Raw genomic sequence first — 10,209 nt, 5'->3', positions numbered from 1 at the left:
GGGGCTTTATTTCGTCTTTCTCTGGTGTTATTGGTGTCACCTTCATGATGTTTTAAAACGTTTTCTTAAACTATACACTCATAACAATAATAGGCAGCTCGAATGACTTTGTCTGAGCTATTGTGTTTCTGTTACGTTTCCAATGGGACTACAGTTCAGTGCAGCAGTGGCTACTTCCGATACTCGCCGTTCGGGAGCTGCTCTTCCAGACTCTATATAGCATTCGGAGATTGTGGAATAGTTGTCTGGCTACGCGAGACTAGGCAGGCAGTGGACCCAAAGCAGAAAAACATTAAAAATTATATAATGCAATTGTTTTGACTAATATCGTGAGTAATATCGATATCGAGCTATTCAACAACGTTATCACATATCAACGGTTTTCCTAATATCACCCAGCCTTACTACAAGTTCACAACACGTCCCAACACATTATGAGCTTGTAGAGCACCTGTCTTAATAGCTGTCAATGTCGCAGTGAGCAGACTCTGCTCACTTGTCCCTTTGGGCTATAGGATCTAGCTCTAAAACTCGAGTGAGGCTGTTTACCTCTATGCTGTGCGCACTATAAAACTACAAAAGGATGTCCATGTACAACATTGTAAGAGGAATCCTCTCATTTGACTACTTGACGATCTTGTCAGCATCATATGGGGGAACTGGGCATGGACGTGGATGCGTGTGCTTGTGCGCATGCACATGCATTATGAGGCGTCCCCCCACTTCTAAAAGTAAAAACACTGGACAGAAAGACAGATGGATAAATACATGTACAATACTAAAACTAATGATTTACACAAAGAAAATGTAATTAATTAATGTATCAAATTAAAAATATATTTTTTCTAAATCAAATATGTAGCAGTTTTACTTTTCATGAATTTGACTAAATACATGTGGAAGATCTGTGTTGTTATAATTAAGAAATAAATAACTCATAGAAAGGTTTTATCAGCAACATTTCAGAGTAATGGACTTGTTTACCCTGAAAGTCTTACAGACACAATAGTGATCATAATTGATCAGACTGCTGGTGCTGGTAGGCTGAGGAAGCAGCAAACCTTCCAGTCTGTGTTTACACCAGTTTGACAGTCAAATGATTACATAACCGGATGTGATCATTCCATAGCAGCCATGATGGATCACATATTGTAGTCACTGTACCTTATTGCGACCGTCAGGTCGCATTTACTACCAAAACCTCCACCGGCTGTCTGTCAGTCAGTCAGTCTGTCTGTCCGTCATGTCACACTTTTCCCCAACTCATATCTCCGCCACCGTTGCCCCAAGACATGCCAAACTTTGCACACACACTCCTTGCCTGCCAATCCACAACCTCCACCTCTCACGTCATACGGGCAGCCATAGTTACACCTGGAATGTTGAATCTCCATATATGGAGATAACCTACGCATCACACAAAGTCTGACCTCACCAGCCCATACTTGGGCATGGACGACTTATATCTCCATATACGGAGATGGGCCAGATGGCCATATATGGAGATACGATGACATCACAGAGTCCACAGCTGATGATGTGGCGTGATGTCATACAATACACAAACAAGCCCTATATAAAGGGGCAATTCTCACCAGGGAAGAGAGCATTCCCCACTAGCTGAGTATCTTAAGATGGTTGGATGTGATGATAAGCTATAAGCTTAGTTGATCCTGGCGATAAGGTCTGAGTCGAGGAATGCTCTCTTCCCTGGTGAGAATTGCCCCTTTATATAGGGCTTGTTTGTGTATTGTATGACATCACACCACATCATCAGCTGTGGACTCTGTGATGTCATCGTATCTCCATATATGGCCATCTCCGTATATGGAGATATAAGTCGTCCATGCCCAAGTATGGGCTGGTGAGTTCAGACTTTGTGTGATGCGTAGGTTATCTCCATATATGGAGATTCAACATTCCAGGTGTAACTATGGCTGCCCGTATGACGTGAGAGGTGGAGGTTGTGATATTTGTGGAGATAAGCGACCAACGGTCGCTTATCTCCCGATTAGGGAGTCTTACTGGTTATTCTAGTCAGTGGGGATGTCAACCTTATTCACTCTCTTAAAATACAGTCTCAACACAGTATTCTTTTATAATCCCATAATAAAATAGTAAAACAAAAGCAATACAAAATTATGATGGTCTGACCTTAGGGTCTTCAGTATACAATGTGGACACTTTAGTCCAGCAGAGATCAGCTCCATGGATGAATGGTCCAGTTTGGTCCCACTGAGGTCCAGTTCTGTTAGATGTGAAGGATTAAAGCTGAGAGCTGAAGCCACACCTTCACAGTGTGTCTGTTTGAGGATACGGCCAGCAAGTCTGTAAAGATTACATGTAAAATCAGAAATGACCAACAGATTAAACCGCTTTCATTGAAGTTAAAGACCTAGTGAAATAAAAACATGTTTTTCACACTTTTAGAGCATATCTGTAGTGATAATATGCAGGGGTTAACATAACTGGTGCGCAAGTGCGCATGCGTGGTCAAAATAAATGTTGCGTCGCAGATCAGACAAAATGAAGCACTCTTGCATACTACTGCCTGTACCCTTTCTCTTTTTTTTATAGTGTCAGTTTACCAACTCTGGTGTCCTGTACTGCACGGACTGCACATACTTCCTGTAAGTAGACTTAAGAAATAAAACTAGTGTTGACTAATCAATACGAGTGGATCTTATTTTCCGCCGGTTTTAGAGGATGTCTGTATCCATTGTAACCCAGCTGCCATGACACATGTTTACTGACTGAAGTTGTAATGATGACGAAAACGCTTGTCTAACTAAACACCATGCATCTGTGACTTGAAAACAACGTGCACACTTTGGAAGTACCGCACTTTAAAGGTGATACACCATGAAAATTCACTTTTCCTATTTTAAAACCTTTTTTGGGGGTCCCACTAGCACCTTCTATCCTCACAAAGTCCCATTTCAGACCGTTGTGTATTTCTCTGGTTTTGGGAAGGTGGAGGTTAAAAGCATCCCACGGGTTCTCAAAACAGGCTGTCCAGATTTGCTGCCGCTTGTGACGTCATAAACGGCCGTTTTTGAAGAAAAAAAGTAAAAAAAATCTTTTTTTCTTTTTTTTTTCAAAAAGATTTTTGGGGGGGTGGCGCAGTTCAGGCCAAAGGTGGTACTGCAGCTGAAAATGGTAATTTAGCCTCAAACCTTTTGAAAAACGTTTTTGGGACATAAACAATATGACATAAATACTTTTTAAATGCATGGTGTATCACCTTTAAACTCTGCAGCATAATGTGAGTAGCCTAGTTCAATTAATCTGTCTGTCTCACTCTCATGCTGGCTGGAGTAACGTTGTGGGATCAGAGCTGTAGCTCCAAAAAAACGCTTACTGTGCAATAATCAGGCCATTGCCGGCGACCTTTCTCTATTCTTTTTACTGTTATTTATTCATTGTTTCTTGCTGCCACAAGCGACTACTGGATATCATACAGTAGACTATCTATTTTGATGCTGTAGCGTTGGTCTCAGAACAGTCTGCAGTCTGATGGAAAAAAATATATATAGTTCTTCATCTATTCATTGATTTTAAATACGCCCAAGTGCACATCAGCACTGAAACGCTTGCATTGTAGCCTTCTATTAGGTCATGACCCAATAGAAGGCATATTTGTATAGAGACACACAGCGCCTACAAATTCACGCCCACAATTGAGACAGCGGCCCCACTTCGGTTAAGGGAGAACGGTCTACTGCAAGGCAACCCATAGAAAGTCATTGCAATTCAACTGTGGTAGCCTAATATTAAAATAATCCTGCATGAACTGAAGTCTATATTGATTTAAATAAAAATGTATACAAATATGTTGTATGGACTGACTCTGCCAACATATCTTCTAGTTTTCTAAATAAATGATGTGTGTCTCATTTAATTTGCCACTTGAATAGATACATAATGTTAACAGAGCAGAGGAGAGACGGCAGACAGAGAACCTGTTGCTTTTTCAGTGACATCACTGGCTTTCCTGCTATGCATTTACGAGCGCCGACTTTGAAGATCCCAACATCAAGTGGGGCCGCTGTCACAATAGGGGGCAAAATAGGGTGCGCATGAAGCAACATCTCCAGGTGCTCCCCTGAGTACTAGTCCCAAAAAGTTATTGTGCACCCCTGATAATATGGCCATACCTAATAGTAGATGGCAAAGAAGTAAAAAAAAAAAAAAAAAAAAATCCTGTGTTGTGTATTATAACAAGACAATTACAGTCCCAAGTACAGCCCCTAAACAAAAACGTAATGTGTTATGGCGTAGGCTACGTTAACTCTAATTAATAATTTGTGAGGTCAGAATGATTGACAGGTGCCTGTGTCAACTTCAACTACTTCAACTTCAGCCCCCCCCATCCCCCCCCCCCCCCCGCGAGCTGCTGGTTCGCGTTGTTCCCCCCTTCCCCAGCCTCCCCGTTCGTCTTCCCCGCACAGCGAAGCCAGTGTGTTGCGCTGGCTTGCCTCCGGTTCAGCCAGTCACAAGTCGCGGCCGACTTTTCATCTCCTATGAACACAAAATTGTTTCTGTCCCTGCTGCCTTGTCAGTCTATGGGAGAGACGCTGTGAGACTCAGCGTTGTTCGTCAGCCCTCTCATCTTTACATATTAATGTCTTCAATTAGTTATGGCCCGCCTACTTTTTGACTGTCAAATCGCATTCCTCCCAGCGCTGTCCCTCATTCCTGGACCGTTTCACTAGGAACTGCGTCACCATAAGGAAGTGGAGCAAGTGGAGAACTTCCGTTAAAGTGCGTCTTTAACTGAGAGATCTTCTATCTAGTTAGAAATTGTGTAAGGTAGAGCGCCACCACATGGCCAATGACCCTTTTCTGGGCTGAACATTCAGCCAAAATAGCAGATCTACAAGCTCACAATAAGTCGCACATTGAGAGCTTACATAAACAACATAAACAGCATGTATTGAAAAGAATAATATAAATAAAGACTGTGAACCTTCATGCTCCCCAAATAGTCTTTCTTCTAGCGCCACCATTAGGTCAGAATCTTCACTGTCACATATGATGTGAGAAAATCGAATGTGAGGATTATCATGAAACTTATGGAGCACATTGATGCTCCCTAAAGAATGAACCCTACTGATGAAGTGACACCACAACATGTCATATAGCGCCACCCTTTGGCACCAAAAAGTACGAGCTTGTAGATCAGCTGTTTTAATAGCTGTCAACAGAAATCACACAAACATCTAGCCATCAGAGAGCTTGGTTTATCTCGTCACCGTCTCGGTATGAAACAAGGGCGTCAACAAAATCAGGTTCTTATCGTCAACAAAAACAACACAGACAGACAGACAGACAGTTAGATACATGTAAACATAATAATAATACTAATGATTTATATGAAGAAAATGTATTGAAAAATATTTAATCAAATAAAATATAATCACATACAGTATATCAGTTTTTATTTCCATTACTTTTACTAAACAATTGTGGAAGATCTGTGTTGTTATAACTATAGAGGGAATGTGCGTGACATCATCATCATACCAGGAAGTTATGCAGGAACGTCTACTGAGTGACAACAACATACTTTCTGGCCTTGACAGCCCATATATCCAAACAGAAAAGTCCTATCTGATTGCATTTAACAACGTTAAACGACGTTACACTCACTTTGCCATTCACTTTATGCTTAAGTAACCCTAACCCCCACTAATCAGTCGGGGTTAGTTGTGTTTTAACCCCCACTAAACACAACTAATGGTGGTAAATTCTTACCTTAGGGTCTGCAGTCCACAACGTGGACTCTTTAGAACAGCAGAGATCATTTCCATGGTTGAATCGTCCAGTTTGGTCCCACTGAAGTCCATAAAAGTACAAATAATAATGATAATAATACTAATCATTTTACATGTAGAACATGAAACAAATATTAAAAATACATTTCTCTAAATCACATAATTGTGTCGCAGTTCTGCTTTCCATTACTTTTACTAAATACACATGAAAGATGTGTGTTGTTATAATTAAGAAATATAAAACTCATAGGAAACAGACAGGAGACAGTTGTATCAGCAACATTTCAGAGTAATGGACTGTTTGACTCTGAAACTCTTACAGACACAACAGTGATCATAATTATTTAGACTGCTGGTGCTGGTAGGCTGAGGAACCAGCAAACCTTCCAGTCTGTGTTTACACCAGTTTGACAGTCAAATGATTACATAACTGGACGTGATTATTCCCTAGCAGCCAGCCATTATGGATCACATATCACATACTGTAGTCACTGTACCTTATCATTATTCTAGGCCAGGGGTGCCCAAAAGGTAGATTGTGATCTCCCAGTAGATCACAAAGGCTGTGCAGGTAGACCACATGACGTACATGCCCCTAACAAATAATTATTTCCCCACTATGTACTGTATTTTCCCATACTATATAAGTGTGTTTTCTCATATGTAACGCCATATGTAAACTGTGTAAATTGGGTGGGTAGATCATGTTGAGCTGGTCATTTTAAAAGTCCAAAAAGTGTGGGCACCCCTGTTCTAGGCAGTGTGGGTGATGTCAACCTTATTCACACTCTTCAAATACATTCTCACCATATGAAATCACATAATAAATAGTAAAACTAAACTAATACAAATAACTGTGGTAAATTAGTCTGACCTTAGGACCTGCAGTCTACAATGTGGACTCTTTAGTCCAGCAAAGATCAGCTCCACGGATGAAAGGTCCAGTTTGGTCCCACTGAGGTCCAGTTCTGTTAGATGTGAAGGATTAGAGCTGAGAGCTGAAGCCACACCGTCACAGTCTGTCTTTCTGAGGTCACAGCCAGCAAGTCTGTAAAGATTAAATGTAAAATCAAACAGATGGGTTAGGGTTAGGATTACTGTCAATGCAGTCAAATAAGAGATCTTCTAGCTATAAATGGTGTACGGTAGAGCGACACCATTATAGCCAATGGTGTTGAACATTCACCCAAATTGCAGATCTACAAGCTCACAATATGTTGCTTATTGAGAGCTTACATAAGCAGCATAAACAACAACATAGAATAATATAAATAAAGACTGTGAACCTTCATGCTCCCCAGAGGATGACCCCTACTGAATTTAGTGTTGAAATAGTTGTTCTTTCTAGCGCCATCATTAGGTCAAAATGTTCACTGTCACAACATTTCTAAATGTACTGCTCAGATTGTCATGAAACTTGTTGATCACATTTATTCTCCCCACAGGATTAAACCTACTGCTTTTACTGACCTCATGACCTCTACTCTAGCACCACCTTTAGGCCAAAATGTCCCCTTGCAGACATGACGTGTGAAAATCTAATGTAAGGATTGTCATGAAACTTATAGAGCACATTGATGCTCCCTGGAGAATGAACCCTACTGATGAAGTGACCCCACAACCTTTCATATAGCGCCACCCTTTGGCCCCAAAATTATTGGCCGTGGACCTCCATCAGAAAATAATTATGTTGTGCCATTGTCCCACATTAAAAAAAATATTATGTTGTTAAAAACGTCAAAGCTATTCAAGAAAACATGCAGATCTACAAGCTCACAACACATTGCAACTTACATTGTGAGCTTGTAGATCAGCTGTTTTGATAGCGTCAACGAAAATCACACATACACGTCTCGTTATATTTTAGTCATCAAATAGCTTTGTTTAGCTCATCACCGTCTTGTCTTTGCCATGACAAAAGGGACGTTGAAATCAGATTGTTATCATCAACGAATACAACACAGACAGACATAAATAAATGTACAATAATACTAATGATTTACATGAAGAAAATGAATTGAATATTAATTAACTAATTAATCAAATTAAAAATACATTTCTCTAAATCAAATATGTGGCAGTTTTGCTTTTCATGAATTTTATTAAATAGCCTACATGTCGAAGATCTGTGTTATAATTATGAAATAAATAACTCATGGGAAACAGGCAGGAGACAGTTTTATCAGCACCACTTAAAAGTAATGGACTGTTTAACTCTGAAACTCTTACAGACACAATCATAGGCAGCGGGTAATGAAGGCCCAAATGCTACGCTGGGTATTTGACAAATTATATATATAATATGTGTGCACAGCATTATATAGGCTGCTTTGTGTGTGTGTGTGTGTGTGTGTGTGTGTGTGTGTGTGTGCGTGCGTGCGTGCGTGCGTGCGTGCGTGCGTGCGTGCGTGCGTGCGTCCGTGCGTGCGTCCGTGCAAGAGCTGTTGCTGAAGCCCCCAAGTAACAATTAGTTGATAATTCAGCAAGGCTAAATTGGTGGTCAGGCTTCAATTTGGGTCAATCATAATGTTGATATACTGTACAGTACTGTATAGTCATGCACTGACGTGATGATTCGCGCAGCGCACAGCTCCTGGTGTGTTTGGCACTGTCTGGCCCTGTGTGTGCTCGCGCTAATGCAGCAGGCACAGGTCTGAGACTTCAGCAGTAAGCACGGAGCATGTCCCAAACAGCAAACACAGAGCCGGCAAATGGGTTGACAGTGTTGTAGCCAAAGGGAGCTTGTAGCACCGTGCGGTGTTCTACTAGTCTGTCCCTTGCATTGGATGTCTATTTTTGCGCCACTGCGCTGTGTAGAATCGCCTCGTCCATACAACACTAACCTCGCGCCACAAGGCTTTCTCTTGGGAAAAACTGGTGATAGTCCAACACACACACACATCTCCCAAGTAAAGCCTGACTTATACTTCATAATACGATGTGTTACATGCCAAAAGTGGCTGAACTACAAGCTCACAAGCGTCACGTCTATATTCCAGACGCAGAAACGTGCAGTAAACTTTGCTAGGGACAAGGCTAAATTGCACAGCAATATTATTTCTTCTTAATACACTACACATGGTCTGGTCTTAATAAATGTCCTCCCTTTTGATTTTGAAACAGAAACCTTGTTATTATGATATCTTTATCCATTCTAATACTATTGCTTGTCATTTCAACCTGGCACTGTGTATAAATTGGATAAAAAAGAAACTGCATGCCAACGCTCCCATTCCAACATATAGCTCCTCCAAACGTTTGGCTCACCAAACTCTCCGCCGCCTATGGACACAACAGTGATCATAATTGATCAGATTGCTGGTTCTGGTGGGCTGAGGAACAAGCCAACCTTCCAGTCTGTGTTTACACCAGTTTGACAGTCAAATGATTGCATAACTGGATGTGATCATTCCCCAACAGCCATGAAGGATCACATACTGTAGTCACTGTACCTTATCATTATTCTAGTCAGTGTGGGTTACCACAGTATTCATGTTTTTATAATCACATAATAAATAGTCAAACTAAACTAATACTTTTTGAGGTCACAGCCAGCAAGTCTGTAAATATAAAAATGTAAAATCAAACAGATTGGACCACATTCACTGTCAATGAAGTTAACTAAGAGATCTCCTATCTAGTTAGAAATTGTGAAATGTAGAGTGCCACCAGATGACCCTATTCTGGGCTGAACATTTAGCAAAAATAGCAGATCTACAAGCTCACAATATGTCACACGTTGAGAACTTACATACACATCATAAACAACATATATTGAAAAGAATAATGAAGACTGTGAGCCTTCATGCTCCCCAGAGGATGACACCAACTGATTTTATTGTTCAAATAGTCTTTCTTCTAGCGCCACCATTAGGTAAAAATGGTCACTGGCACAACATGATGTGTGAAAATCTAATGTGAGGATTGTCATGAAACTTATGGAGCACATTTAGAATTAGCTCTACTGATGAAGTGACCCCACAACCTTTCATCTAGTGCCACCCTTTGGCCCCCAAATAATTGGCTGTGGTCCTCCATCTGAATTTTGTTTTGCCATTGTCCCACATTAGGATGCATCAAAATTTAATGCAAAAATGTAACGTCAAAATTGAGAACTGTTCCATGTTGCATTTTGTTACAGTGTCTATACAAATGATTTTAGCAACGTTTGGGGGAAATTCATTTATATTTAGAGGTGCAGCGCAGCATGTCAAAAAGTGTAATTTTGGGTGCTTTTAGAACTCCCATTACTTGTCAGGTGGAAACCTAAACAACAATTAGTTTTTGAGAAGATGTTTTTTGAAAACAGCAAAATGTGTTTATTAAAGAAGAAATATTTACATTTTCCTTAACATCACTGAAAAATCCATTATCCATTGACTCCTATTCTATGCTGTAACATAAAAAAGGCTGTATCTCTGAATAAGTTGAA

The sequence above is a fragment of the Nannobrachium achirus genome (assembly GCF_963921795.1).
Source record: "Nannobrachium achirus genome assembly, chromosome: 14".
NCBI classification, from domain to species: Eukaryota; Metazoa; Chordata; class Actinopteri; order Myctophiformes; family Myctophidae; genus Nannobrachium; species Nannobrachium achirus.
This window is presented reverse-complemented; position numbering follows the sequence as displayed.